The sequence below is a fragment of the Falco rusticolus genome, chromosome 1, assembly GCF_015220075.1.
Source record: "Falco rusticolus isolate bFalRus1 chromosome 1, bFalRus1.pri, whole genome shotgun sequence".
In the NCBI taxonomy this organism is placed as follows: Eukaryota; Metazoa; Chordata; class Aves; order Falconiformes; family Falconidae; genus Falco; species Falco rusticolus.
In genome coordinates, this window is record NC_051187.1 from 40,757,153 (window position 1) to 40,771,607 (window position 14,455).

Consider the following 14,455-nt stretch of genomic DNA (forward strand, 5'->3'; position numbering starts at 1 on the left):
GCGAGTTGCGCGTGCCGGCCGCCGGCTGAGGTCGTTTAATCGGTCACATACAGGGAAAAATTATTGTCGTTTAACTCTGCGACGTTGAAGAGTTATTAGTTTGCAAGCAGCGGCTAAATAAAAACACATACTTGCTGTTCCAGGGACATGCTTTAGCAAGAAAGCTCCTGCCACGCTGAGGCGGGATCAGTGCCTGTGGGTGGCTAGCTGGCACCCGGAGCGGGCAGCCCCAGCTGTAATTGGAAGGCTCTTACAAACCAAAACCTGCAGTTACTGGGGCCAGAAGAGAGCAGTGGAGCTTTCTGCACCTTAAGAATGGTCAGTTTACTCTTTGTGCCCCACCAACCACCTCATTTCAATATCCTCTTCTACAATACACAGAAACTAGCTTAAAAAAAACCCACAAAACCAAACAACACCACCACCCCAAACCCAAAACAGCAACAAACCCCCTGAAACTGCAAGTGGAAAGATCTCATCCGTTACCAAATGGCAGCCCCATCTCCTGTGGCCCTGGGGCCCATGCTCCCAGCCCCATGGCGCTAACCCAGCCTCTGAGGGGCCATCATGCTTGCCCTCGCTTCCCTGGCTCCCCACTTGGTCTTCTCACTGCCATCTCACTGGGAGCCACCTCAGAGCACCAAAATAACTGAAAACAAATCACCTCTCCCTTGCTTTCATCCTGCTCCCACCTTAGGCCGGTGTGAAGTCCCGCGGAGCGGCCCCGTCCCCCCATCGCGTGCTCCATGCTGCCTTTGCCTGCCTCCGCACCACCTCATTGGCAAGCTCTTCTCAGGTGGCGTTCACCTCATGGCCAGCTCACCTCAGGCTGCCTTCGCCCACCTCCATGCCGCCTCACGGCCAGCTCTCCTCAGGCAGCCATCGCCTCATGGCCAGCTCACCTCAGGCTGCCTTCGCCTGCCTCCACGCCGCCTCATGGCCAGCTCTCCTCAGGCAGCAATCGCCTCACGGCCAGCTCTCCTCAGGCAGCCATCGCCCACCTCCATGCCGCCTCACGGCCAGCTCTCCTCAGGCAGCCATCGCCCACCTCCAAGCCGCCTTATGGCCAGCTCACCTCTGGCAGCCATCGCCCCACAGCCAGCTCACCTCAGGCAACCATCGCCCACCTCTGTGCCACCGCACGGACAGCTCTCCTCAGGCTGCCTTCACCTGCCTCCATACCGCCTCACGGCCAGCTCTCCTCAGGCGGCCTTTGCCTCACGGCCAGCTCACCTCAAGCAGCTGCCCCTTGTGGCCGCTCGGCTGGGCCCGGCCATTTTCCAGACACTGCCAGAGAGTTGGAGCTTCTTCACAGTCTGCTGAAGAACTTCTCATATGCATCTTCCCTCTATCTGAGCCTTCAAGGATTCCACAGCCTAATCCAAACCAGGTAACATAACCGGGCCCCCAAAAAGCTATGGAGTAAGCCAGTACCTGAAATTTGGTAGCCTTTTCTCTCTGTGTAAAATGTTATCACTGCTAACCCCTTGTCAAGCTGCCTGTTTCTCTATACTTTTTTTTTTCCTGGGGCATTTGTACCACTTGTACCATAATCTTTTTAGGCCGGTTAGCACCCCATATGAAGTGGCTTCTTAGGCAAAAGTATTGTAGGCCTTTTGCACAACATCAGTAGCAACCCTATACTTGCTCATTTAGCACATTCATCTGAAGGACTTGAACAATTTTATGTTCATTAAAACAGGAGGAAGAAGCCGAGCTATCCTGGATCTCCCTTCTGGTTGCTGGTTAGCTTTTTTAATTAGTCATATAACATCTATGGGGGCAGTAAGCCTCTTCCCCCTCCCTTCACTCAAATGATTTTGAATTTTGGATTAAATCAGAAGGTATGAAACCAGAACCAAAACACTGAAAACAAAATAATTTGCAATTCTTTGCTTTGATACTCCTACTTGGTTCACAGGCTTAAGCTCTCAGATTTTGCTTTTGTCTTAACCTTTCCTGGAAACCCTCTAGATCCCCTTGCCCACATTAATCTCACACCAGTACCAGCCTGCGCAGGAGAGCTGCACGGGACTACTGATACAAGCAAAAATATTCAAATACAAAAGTGTTGTGGATCTGCAGTTTTAACTGATACTTAATGCACAGTATTGCTTCACAGTTGTCAGCTGCATGGGCCCCAGTTGAGCAGAAAAGGTAAGTAGACATGTAAGTCAAAACTGATGCATGTACTTAAGAGCTTTGCATTATTGACCTTAGTCTATAACTCTTCCCTTAGTAATATACTACCAAAAAATGGTTCAAGGCCTGAGTGTCTGCATTCCTCCAAAAGGATTTGTCTGTAAAATACCCAGCTTACTTTCAACTTTGTCCTCACTGAGGACTAGTGCCTTTTATACATTCAAAGAGAGATGCTTCAGTGGAAGTTACAATCACTCAAAAGCATTGTCATGGTGCTTCATTTTTATTACTGCTCACAGTGTCTAGTAATTGTTATCTCTGAGTGGCAGAGGAAAATATCAGCACATGGGAAATGCAACTAAAAGCCTGACAACCAAATCTTTTGTGTAAACCGTAGCATTAGCTGAGGGAGGAAGTTGTTTTGTTATATTGTGGCATTGAGAAAACATATTTTCCAAATATTCCTGCCAAGAGATCCCTCTGCAATCGCACCAAGGAATTACTGCACCTCGGTGATAGCACAGTGCAAGCAAATGATTGGTTCAGCTCTTGCAGCTCTCCCACAGTATCCATGTAAAAAGACAGCAAGTGAAACATACAGCTAGCTTAACGAGTCCTGTGTGGATAGGAGACTCAATTAAAATTAAATTATACAACAAATTAGGTTTTAAATGCTGCGCTGCTTAGCCAGCCAGACAAATAATAATTAGAGATGTACTGATCTGCTGCTATGTGCAGTGGAACAGCAGACTGCTGCAACTGCTTTCAGTGTTAAACCGACAGCACTTCCCTCCTAGCTCAAGGTAGTTTTATATGACATTTCAAGAGAACCATCCCTCAACAGGGCTGTTTTGTATTTGTCACCCTCCTGAGCTGGGCAGAATGGACAGGATCTTTTTCTAGAGTCTGTCATTCGCATCTGTTCCATCAGTTAACGTTTCTTCAGCAGTATACCTCCCCTCTTCTTTCTTTCTAGAATCTAGGTCATTCTAGATGGAATTAGTTTTCAGGCTTTGAATTGTGTAGGTATACGTATATTAGATTCAGGAGAAAAAGAAGCTACAAATATTATTTTTTTCCCTACCAACAGCAGTATACATACCAGTGGTTTCAAAATACTCCATGATGCAGATGGATACAAGCCAGAAACTGCCACCTCTGATACAGTTCTAGCAAAAGAAATTTAGGAGTTCCTGGTAAAAAACAACATAGAAATCAATCCAATTGAAAAGGACCTGAAGGCAGCTACTCAAATCCTACTATAAAATTTCAAATGTTTTTGTATTGCATTACTGTCTGGAGCTCTCTATGACCCTGTGATAGATAATGTTTGGGAAGACTGATGCTGCTTAATTTTCTCTGCAATTTTTTTCACCTCTGGTGAAAGTAATATTAAGTTCTTAATATTAGATCGAGCAAATACAACATGGAAAACATGCTTCATGATAAAACTAATAATTATGTGTTCTGCCTGGAAAGAAAAGTATTTAAAAATCATCCTAAGCCAGCAAGAGTAATGTTATCATACAGTCATCTTCAGTTGTGGTTTCCTATTGCAGGCTGCTTGTCTGTGGGTAAGGAAAAACAACTTTGTAGTGCAAAAGAAAACATACCAAGGACAGCCTTTTAGTCAAGCATTTTTCTAAATACTGATATCCCAGTCCTGCCATGCTGTAAATGAGAATGCACTACTAACATGAAGGATATTCTGAGTTAGGCAGCCAGCCCCAGATCTCCTCCTTATTAAGTGGTAGAGAAAGGAAGACAGCCAGGGACATCACATAGGAATAGAAGAGGAAAAGTATCATTTATGTCCTTTTTCTTATGCTGTTTATACAGGCATCCATTACTGACCACTGCTAGTGTTTGGAAAACTTTTAATCTAGGGGAAAGTAGCATAGCAGTTCCTGTGTTGTGACTCTCCTCATTAGTCTGCTGCAAAGCCTTTGAATTGCCCATGAGTTACAAGGTTAAGCAGCAATGGGTTTAAGTACGTCAAAAGAAAGGACTCCCTGGGAAATTCAGAGGATCTCCCAGGAAAACGAACAAAACCAACTCACCAAAGTCATGCACACAGGAGCTAATCAAACAATGCAGTTCCCAGGAAGAAGTTCCTTTCAGCAGCGACCCCAGCTGAACTTGTTGCTGAGGTAGAAGGAACAATGAAGAGATTGCTCTGCACTCAGCTGACAAACATAGATAAAAAATAATGCAATTATTGTTCACACTTCACAAGTTAGCTTCACTGGATGCAACTGTTAAACAACATTCTCAGTTCTCTTTGAAACCCCTTTGTAAATGCAGCCAGGTATTTCCCAGAGACCTAACAAATGATAAAAATGGAAAAACCTGTTGACATTTCTTTTTAGAAATGACTGACATACAGTTATTTTCTTACATTCAAATATAATTTTAAAATACACATTCGGGCATTTTTTACATCCTTCTTTTCTTGCAGCCTGGAGGGGCAAAGCAGTTTAAATTTTTGCCTTTGGCATACTTTAGTTTCTGAGCATCAAACACTTTAGCTAGCTTGCAAGCCCAGCAGATGGTAATTTCTGTCTAACAAAGAAAGCAATTCCACTTGATTAGCAAAATGGAAGTATTTCTAATAGCCTTAGGTTTCCTAAGACATAGATTTGTTTTCTTTATCTAGGCACAGTCCTACAGTAAGGTCTTCCCCCATTTTATGTGGCATGAGCCCATCCTGGTATATATATTAATTCATGATGTTGGAGAAACTCTCTAGTACTTCCCTAGTCACAATCTTAGATTGACATGTTTAGTCTGAGGAAGAAAAAAAATTGCCTTTATTATCTCAGGATGAAAAACTGCCTACAGAAAAATTACATGAATATTTCTGCAAAGATTTCTTCTCCATAGATAATTGGGAAAATTTAAAGTCTACTTAGAGAATCAATTGCATCAAAAGGGATTTTTAAAATATTTCTTTCCTTTAAGTGTTTTAAAACGTATTTCCTCCAGGGGGTGCCAAGTTAACACCACTGGAAAGTAAAAAAATTATGAATTATCCACGTCAAGGACATAACAACTGTCCATACTGTACATTTCACTGTACCTTCAGCTTGAGCCAAAGGCACCAGTGTTTAAAATGAAACTTCTCAGCTGTTCACTTGTGAGTCTCTCTTGAAGTCAGAAGCAGTGCTGACTGGTCCTACAATTAATGTCATGCACATTCTCTGCCGAGTTCAGATAGGACACATCCCTTGGAAAAGAGCTTTAATAGTGTCTGAGTGGAAGAATACATCCATCTCAGCCTTTGAAAGAAAGAGATCTTGGGGAGGGAAAAAGTTACAAATGCAGTGACACTGATATGTAGCTTCAACCAGCTTATGATTAAGGGCAGAAACCTGGACACAAGAACTAAAATGATGCAGAAAAGCTGAAGAAAAGATGGTCAGGAATATCGTCAGGTCTTCTACAGGTCTGCAGGGAATGTCAGCCCCAAGTAGCATATCTGTAAACATCATTATAGCAGAGGAGAAGTTTCACTGGCACTTAAAACAGAAACCTTGCTTTGGACAAGTGACCACTTTACTCTTAGGGAAGTCTATTTACTCCATGAGAAAAATCAATTTAATCACTGTTCCCAGTCAAAGGAGCAAGAGAAAAAGGAAATTGTTGAGAAGTAATATAATAATATATATACCTTTTCCACAATTCACTGCTCATGTTTTTCTCTTATCTACACAGCAGTTAAAATAATCACACAGTCTGGCTATTCTGGATCCTTCACGCGCCACATTAGAAATATTACTGAAAGAGTGCCTCATTATCCTCTGTGTGACAGTAACATCTCTGCTGGATAGTTATTTAAAACTTCTGTAGGACTTCAAATAATAAAAGATGAAATCCCTACTATATACCTAATTTGTCCTCTTATTTCAAAATGCAAGTTTATTTTTCTTACTTTGAGATTAGCAACAGAAACCAACGCTAGCAGTGAAAACCAGCATAATTAATCTGTAACATCATGTAAGTGTGGACACTGTCAGAATGAAAAAAAACCCTAAATATTATATTGATCATTATTTGGGCAATCTCAGATCCAGGGCTGTCAGTTAACACTGTACCGAGATGCAGAAGGGATGCTTGTTATTGCAAAAAAATCACCTCACTAAATTCTCATTTGCATGTAGCAGTGGAGTACCACTGCAATCACTGATAAACAACTTTGCATCAGCTGAAAATATGATCATTTGTCTAGATCAGGCAGAACATTGAATTCCTGTGGAAGCAAAATGAATTAATGATCAAAACCTTGAATGCTGGTAGTGATGTCTGTGACCATGTAGGGAGCTGTAGCAATGGGCTGCAGTGGGAAGACTTTCCTAGTCTTCCTGCTGGAGAGTAGGTGCTGGAAATTTTCAGCTCTTCTGCGGGAAGCAGAGCACACTTTGATGGAGTTCAGGGGGAAGCAGCTCACCCGTCCAGATACTCTGCCTTGCAGATCCCCTCTCAGCTGAATCTCTTTGTAATGGGTTGTACATTTGCTATACAACAACACCAGGAAGTACTGGCCCTGGTACAAAGGGGGCAAATCCTTTTTGAAGCTGAATATGGAGAAAGGGAATGCAGAGGCAGAAAAGGTAACTGAAGGAAATGTAGGCTGAGTACAGTTCCTCCTCCCAAGCTGTTGAGGTAGGTCTTTAAATCACAGTTTGATAGAACAGCAGCCTAAGCAACATACAGTCAAGATGTTTAATGAGATTTATTTTTATTTTACATATTGCACTGTGTAATTATAAGAATTAGATACCACCTGTAGTACATACCTGGAAGTCTAGTCATTGTTTTTGTAAATGATAGCATGCCCTAAATTGCATCATCTTCAGACTAGACACTGGGATTAATGGAACATTTCATCTTGTTCCTTGCTTTCTCTCAATGCCACATTCTAGAGACACATTATTATTTTTATTTCGCTTTACTTTTGGAGATGCAAGCTTGCACACTAACCTGGTTTACAATGAATTGCCTCCTGAGAAAAGGAAAAGTCTGTTTTCTACATCCTGTACAAAAGCAAAAGGTCCCATAACATCTTGTCTGGCTTATTATTGGCAGGGAGTCAGATCCATCAACCCTGGGGGATGGGGTAGCATTTTTTATTTTGTATTTGATTTATTAAAAATCCCTGCTGTGGATATTAAGAGGAAATCTGCCATAATTCAGGAGCAGTAGTTCTGATGGACAGTGAGATGGAAGATTTCATATTAAATCCTTAGGAGGCCAAAAAGAAAATTGAAAATCTGGAAGTATCAGCTGATGGGCACTATAGTTTCATTATAAAGAACACCAAGCTCTATAAACCTCTTGGCAGGAGGGATAAGAGTAGAATCAAAACAATGACCTTGAGATCAATCTCAGGCTAGGGAACAGTAGGTTTTCAACAGATGCCAAGTAAAGGAGAGGAAGAGGAAATACAAGTCAGATGTCATCAACTTGGACCTTGTTCTGGGCCCTCCTGGTCAAAAAATATCCACATTTAGAGTTTCTTACGGTATGACAGAACAGATGTATAATATTTTCTCTCTCTCCATGCAGCTGGAACTCTTAACTAGGTTCTCTTTGCATCTCCTCTGCTGCATTATTTTCTCCTCTGTTTTTGTCATTAGATTTCTTGACCCATTCTTTTTCCTAGCTAGTGCCCTGCTTTGACCAGATCACATTCTATTTACATCCCTCCTTAGATTTATCATTCTCTGTTGCAGCAAGGAAAAAAAAAATTCCAAGACCCATTTTGACCTATGTCCATCCAGCCTATTGTCTTAAATTCAATTTTGGGAGTCAGAGATCACCTCTGATTAGTCACATTACCAGTCTGTATCACCTCTTTGCTACATTTCCCCCACAACTACTATATGCTTTTTTTCTCCCAAACTGCCATTCCTCCATCAAAGGAATGTTCTGTAACAGCTATGGAAGTTAATAATCATCCTTCAAAGTTGTTTTTTTTTCCCCTGTGATACCTACAAAAGCACCTATTACTGGGTGACTAGATGGCATGCCAAGACCATAGGCTAATACACTATCTTGTTTGTACTATTCCTGTTCCTGTTTCACACGTGCTAAACCTCATATAGCAGAGACCTGGTCAATACTTTAAGCATGGAGGGACTATAGCAGTGCAAATTAACACCAGTCTTTCCTCACTTCTAAGCTGATGGATGTTGTTCTCCTCCAGTGCACTAGCAGCAAAGTGATGAGTGGAAGAAGATGCAGTACTCTGCTATTGTAGAAATAGTGGGGCTAGAAAGGCTAAGGAGCTCAGTCCACTGCAGTAAAGATGGTGTTGCTTACTATTAGCAGTCCCTCAGCCAGGAAAGAGGATTTGATGGGTTCTGAAGAAGTACTAGTGCTCATGATATGGTGCATAAAGCAGCGCAGTTGATTTATGCATGGACTTTATCCCACATTTCCTCCTAAGCCTGATTGCAATCTAAAGAAATTATATTGCTTATTTGGGCTAGGCATGGAGAAGCCAAAAAGCATATATAATTTGACAGCTAAAGCTCTGGAGGCAACCAATTATGATTTATGGGGTTGTTTGAACACCCACAGCTCAGCATCCAAAGCCACTGGGACAATGTGGGTGTTGGTACACCATCACCATATGTTTTTTCATATGTGAACACTGGTTTCTTAAACACCCTGCATTCAGATTTGACAGACTAAAGTACTGAAAGTCACAACACCCCCAAAACATTGGCCTTGATGTTACTCATTTTATGGCATTCTCATCTTCTACAGCAGCATATATGTGGAGGAGTAATGGTTCAAGAGGTCACCTAAATCATTGCTTTCCAGCTTACGGTCTGCAGAGCCTGGCAAGCCCATGGAAAACTTATAAAGACTTTGAAAAAAGTGATTGAGAAAAACCAAATTCATATGTGCCAGACAGCAACCTACATATGTGAAATTCCTAAAGGAGCCTGCACTAACTACTGCTGGTAAATTTTTTAGGGGTTAACAAGTCCAAAAAGGTTGAAAAACCACTGACCTAAATCTTCTCCTGCAAGAGCAAATGGCCTAGAACTGCAGCAATATGAGAACTTGGCACTAAGAAATAGCATGACAGCTTAGCGGCACAAAATCTCTGCAGCTTCTCACAGATGTAAATAGAAGCAAGTAGGACAGACATATCTGTTTAGCTCTTGTAAGTATTTGTTCAGGGATTAGTGTTAAAACAGACTGAGAGAATAAAAAGGGCATCCCATCTCAATGCTAACTAAAGTTAGCAATCTTGACTACAGATTACTGTATGCAACAAATCTGGAGATGGATGTGTTCCTTATACAGATCAGTCATTTCAAAGCCTGAACTTTCACTAAGTTTAAAAAAAACCCACAAACAACAGACAAGGACAATCCCTATTAAGGCATCATGTAGTTATTTCAGTAGATTGTCTGGAAATAAGCTTGTTTCTGTGCTAATTTTTCTTCTGGCAGAACCAATTCATTCTTGGCCTTTACAAGCTGGTCTTTTACATTTGATTCAAAATTGGATTTGGGCCTCTAGGGATATCTGATGTCAGCCTTCCTAATGTAGTGTCAACACGAAGACACAAGGAGATAAAAAGTCAGTATCACTTAGAGTTTCCTTTTTGCAGGGTCTAATCTGGATTTTTCACTCTCTCTCACTTTTGCACTCTGGATCACTGCATCTTCTTGTCTTGAGTCACATTAAGCGGGAGGGCAAGAGTGTGTTTAGCCAACCTCCTTGGTTTATAGGCAGGGTCACTAACACAGCTGGAACACATACTTCTACTTCATGGTATCACCTCATAAAACGATCACATAGCAGACAAATTTTAAGCACATATTTGAAAAGCAGAAACTGGGGTCAGGGTGGTATAGACTGGAGGAAGGGTAAATGTAGGCTACAATGAAAAATAATGAGACTCACTTTGCTGGAGGAAATGGTCAAACATTAGCATTTCAATAGAAGAGGTCAAACCATTTCATCCAATACAGGATATAGTTCCCTCCAGACTAAGCTAATACAACCCATAACATCTGTACTCTGTACTGCACTTTTTAAATATGATGTCCAAACTGTAGGTTACTCCCCACAAAGACTTATATTATCCCTCTTGCCTCCCTCCCTGGCCTATCATGCAGTCTGTACTCATCTGGAACATATGAACTAACCAACTGAAAATGGGATGCAATGGAAAAAGAGCAAGAACATGGACTCTCTCAAAGGTATTAAGAAAAACGTATGTAGGCACACAGCTCAGAACTTTCATAACACACACAGAGGAAGACTGAATTATGATTCCTTGGACAGCCTTAGTTCTGGCCTTTACTGACACATATGACTTTGCAACAGTCAGGATTGTGTCATTCTTTAGGACAATAATATACATTATTTATTAGACTAGAAGTTCATCATTCTCTCAACCAAACAAGCACTAACAAAGTATTTTCTTCTTTTGCCCATGAGAGGTTTTAAGTTTATATTCTCTTGTTGAGGATGACTGGGAAGAAAAGTGCTTGTATCTCCTCTTCTTCTTAAGTGATACAGCCTGTGCATAGAGCTGACTTAGACAGGACTTAGCACCTATGCAAGTAACATGACAGTGAGTAAATGTATGGTATGATAAGTAGAATAAATTCATAATTAAAATCACACGTGGCTCTCATAAAATGAAGATTTCCTATCCAGACAGATTCTTATACTCTTTTCCTGGAAGTGTTAAAATGCTGTGACAAAAAAACGAACCACCCAAACCCAACAAAGACCCCTGCATTTCCCAGCCTGCAGCAGTTTCATGGTCCAAATACCTACAGACTAAAACTCTTGCTCCCACCACTACTGCAGAGCAGAAAGCAGAGCTGCTTTGTGCAGTGGCTTACTCCTGTCTTGCTTAGCATGTCAGACTTCACAAAGGCAGTAGAGAAGGTATTTTTTTTCCAGGTCTTATACATGGTAATTGAGACAAGATTTTCTGCCGCAGGTAGAACATAAACTTTCTGCCATATTGCCTATCTTCTTAAAAAGATAAGAAAAGTCCATACGTTCAGATGAGCTGTGCAGCTGCTCGTTTTGCAGAAGAGTTGCGAGTTTTCCTGGATGCTGTTTTCTCCTTTGCTTCCACCTATGTCTAATTTAACATCTTCTATTCCACTATTTTCTCAGCAGTCACTACCCAACAGCACATCCTCCATTCAGCTTAACAACCTACGCCAGCCATGATCATGTTAAACAGTTGATTGGATTCAGCTGGGTCTTTCTGCATTGTAGGAAGAGCAGGCAGGCATTTGAATACAGTTTCTGGGTGTTGGTGGGGATATCCAGATCAATCCCTTGCCAGAAAGAGAAAAAGCAGCATCACATTTTTCATAGTGCTTTTCTTTAATGACATTTCCTTCCTTCCTTCCTTCCATTCATTAAGCAAATGTCCAGGGGAGATAAATGAATTGCTTTGTGTATCTAGAGGATCTTTGAAATCCTTGATCCAGGTTAAGTGTGCAAGAATGAGAAAAATAACAGGGAGCTGAATTGAGGAAGGAGATTTAAACACACAAACTCTCAGGTTGCAAAAAAGTAATAAAGAGCTAGAAAATGGAGGCAAGGCACAAGAAAATAACTGAGACACAGAGATACTCCAAAATAATGCAGCTGCTAGAGGAAAAAAAAAAAAACCACAACAGAAAAGAACCTTATGCAGTAAAGGGAGAGCTGGTGTTCAGCAATGCTCAGAAATTTTAATACCGATGTATAAAATTAAACCGTGACAGCAGAACAGGCTTATCTGCAAGCGTCACGTTACTTCCCCTGGGATCACTACCTTCCCACTGGTGCTTCTGTCATCTTCTCCTCCCTACCCCCCCGCCCCAAATCTCACTTGACCTGAATTCTCATCATTTGACTCCATAATCCTCTGGTTTCCACTGTACGCACACAAAAGATTATTGTACAAAAGCGAATTCCCAGGGCCTTGGGCTTTGCTTTCCATTTAGTTAAAGAATTATCCTATAGTAGTTTAGGTGCTGGGAAACTTGTCCTGTAGATTATTGCCTACAGGGCAAATGCTGAGGAGGCTGCTAACGAGAGAACAGATGTTCAGTGGCTTATGAGCCTTGCTGAATGTAAATATCTTCAGCACAGTGCTTGTCAATAAGCCTCTGCCTGAGAATCACAAATCTTATGGAAAAAATTCACCCCCAGTGTAAATGCATGGGCTTAGGCAGAATTATACTGAGGAAGAAGCTGGTCCTTCATCTGCATCAGAAAGACAGAGTTCAAAAGCTTGTACAGAAATTGAGACTAAATGTCATGAAGATTTAGTATTTCTAAACAAAACCTTGCCTCTTTCCAAGAGAAAATGCAGCTTCTTGGATCTGTTATGCCACAGCGGGCCTAAAAGAGAGATTTCACTGAGATACTAGTATTAGGGGGGGAAAGATCTTACAGTGACTGGGTCTCTCCATGGAAGGATGTTCTGCTTACAAGCCCTCAGTTTGATGCAGTGGATATTGTCTTGCCAGGCAGCAGCATTTTAAGGGGCTATAGGTTAAATGCTCTTCCAGTCCTCTGAACATACACAAACTTTCAGCTACCAAAGCAGCACATTTGCTGCCCATTGCCTGACAGGTGACTTTCAGAGCAATGTACACTTCAGTGAGGTTAGTACACTAACTGAGGTTAGTGATTCTGCGTGGCTTTTTCTTTATGAGGTATCTTGAAAGAATACCAAGATTTGCAAAGAGGACACTTGCCCTCAAACATTGGTTTTCCAGCCACCCTTCCTGTGGCAAGAGCAGGCTGACCTTCCTCTACACCTCATCTTTGCCATGGCAAAGCTCAGTTGTATCTACGTTGCTGGAAAGCCATGAGCTCTTACTGGTCATAGTTTGCCACTTCACTGTCAAAGTCTACTAACTGTATTCTGTCAACAAGTTGCTTGGTATAGTTTTCAGGATCCACTAATGAATCTTTCCAGCCCAGTGTGCCAGCTCTCTGCGTCCTTGCCAAATGGTGCTGTAAATTGGCATGAGAAGGGAAAGCAAGTGAGCAGGGTCTCTCTTCTATCAATGAACCCATGAAACCATGAAGGGGCTGTTTTTTTCTGGGAGTCCTTTGTTAGAAGGGCATAACCACAGCCTGAAAAATAAACAAACTCCACCATGTACAGTACAACATTACATTGAAAAGACTGGCTGGCAAGCTGAAAGCTGGGAGACCTGGGTCAGCTACGGAACTGCTTTATGATGTGGAGCAAATGACTTTGCTTGCTCACTTCTATGTCCCATCCCAATCATATTGCTGGCTCTGTACAGACAAGGCTGAGTTTTATTAAATGTGTATACTCTACTGAGCACAGTAAAGCCCTTGTCTCACTTGCGGCTTCTAGGTATTCTTGTAGCACATATAATAACGATTGATTGAAGTTCAATCTCTTACAATGGGAAGTCCCATGAAAAATACCGAGTACATGCCTTTGTGTATATAAAAGTGCTTGGCATGAAAAGATGCCACAGAAAATACTGCAATTACAATTTATTCTTTTGGAGGTAGATATTTACTACTGTAATGTGATCACCTCTGGGTGGAGAGCAACAGCTGTTCCAGACCGCTCAGGAACAGCCGCATGCCACCAGGACTGACACACAGTGTCTGCAGCAGGAACATGGGCAGGACCCAACCTGCTCAGCCTTGCTCCTTCCCTTTGCCCTCTCCCTGCAGGCAAACCACAGCTGGCAGAGCTGAGCTATCCCAGCTGGATCTTGACCAGGACAATAAGGTTAACACCCCGATTCTCACCGGGACAGTCACAGTTTATTAATACCTAACCAAAGCCCTCTGCAGCATCTCTGTGCTCCTGTGGGCACCAAGCCTGCACCTCAGCTGGCCCTGCTTAGCACCTGCAGCAGCCAGGCTGAAGGTTATGTAGGTAGGAGGTATCTCAGCATGTAAACCCCAATGGAAATATATAAATATTAGATACTTAAATCACTGCTGAACCTCACTTCAGCTGCACCGTTTTTACGATGAGATCATTAGTAGCTATAATGTTTTGAGCTGAAGCAAAGCTATTTGCATGTTTCTTATGCCCTTCAGCACCCGTGGGGCAAAGCGGGACCTATGGCAGGGTTGCACAGGACTTACTGGGTTTGGCAGAATAGCGGAAGATTCACTTCTCCGTCTTAAGCTGCCGCAGCGAGAGGAGTTACGGGTCCCAGAGCGAGCAGTGGCTCAGTCCCGGGCTCGGCGCTGCTGGCCCCGCGGCGCGGAGGCAATGCCTCCCAGCTGTGCTTGTGCTCCTCTGGCACTAGATGGCAATGTG